Source organism: Pseudophryne corroboree, chromosome 10, assembly GCF_028390025.1.
Source record: "Pseudophryne corroboree isolate aPseCor3 chromosome 10, aPseCor3.hap2, whole genome shotgun sequence".
Classification (NCBI taxonomy): Eukaryota; Metazoa; Chordata; class Amphibia; order Anura; family Myobatrachidae; genus Pseudophryne; species Pseudophryne corroboree.
The window spans coordinates 322979220-322979928 of NC_086453.1; positions in this window are offsets into that span (position 1 = coordinate 322979220).

The window sequence follows — 709 nt, forward strand, 5'->3', positions numbered from 1 at the left end:
GCACGGCTGGATTCTAAACATTCCAAAGTCACAGCAGGTCCCTACGACACGTCTGCTGTTCCTAGGGATGGTTCTGGACACAGAACAGAGAAAAGTGTTTCTCACGGAGGAGAAGGCCAAGGAGCTGTCATCTCTAGTCAGAGGCCTCCTAAAGCCAAAACAGGTGTCGGTGCATCACTGCACGCGGATCCTGGGAAAAATGGTAGCTTCCTACGAAGCGATTCCATTCGGCAGGTTTCATGCAAGAACCTTTCAGTGGGACCTGTTGGACAAGTGATCCGGATCGCATCTTCAGATGCATCGTCTGATAACCCTGTCTCCGAGGACAAGGGTGTCTCTGCTGTGGTGGCTGCAGAGTGCTCATCTTCAAGAGGGCCGCAGATTCGGCATACAGGACTGGGTCCTGGTGACCACGGATGCCAGCCTTCGAGGCTGGGGAGCAGTCACACAGGGAAGAAACTTCCAAGGACTATGGTCAAGTCAGGAGACTTCCCTGCACATAAATATTCTGGAACTGAGGGCCATTTACAATGCCCTAAGTCAGGCAAAACCCCTGCTTCAAAACCAGCCGGTACTGATCCAGTCATACAACATCACGGCGGTCGCCCATGTAAATCGACAGGGCGGCACGAGAAGCAGGACGGCAATGGCAGAAGCCACAAGGATTCTCCGATGGGCGGAAAATCACGTGTTAGCACTGTCAGCAGTG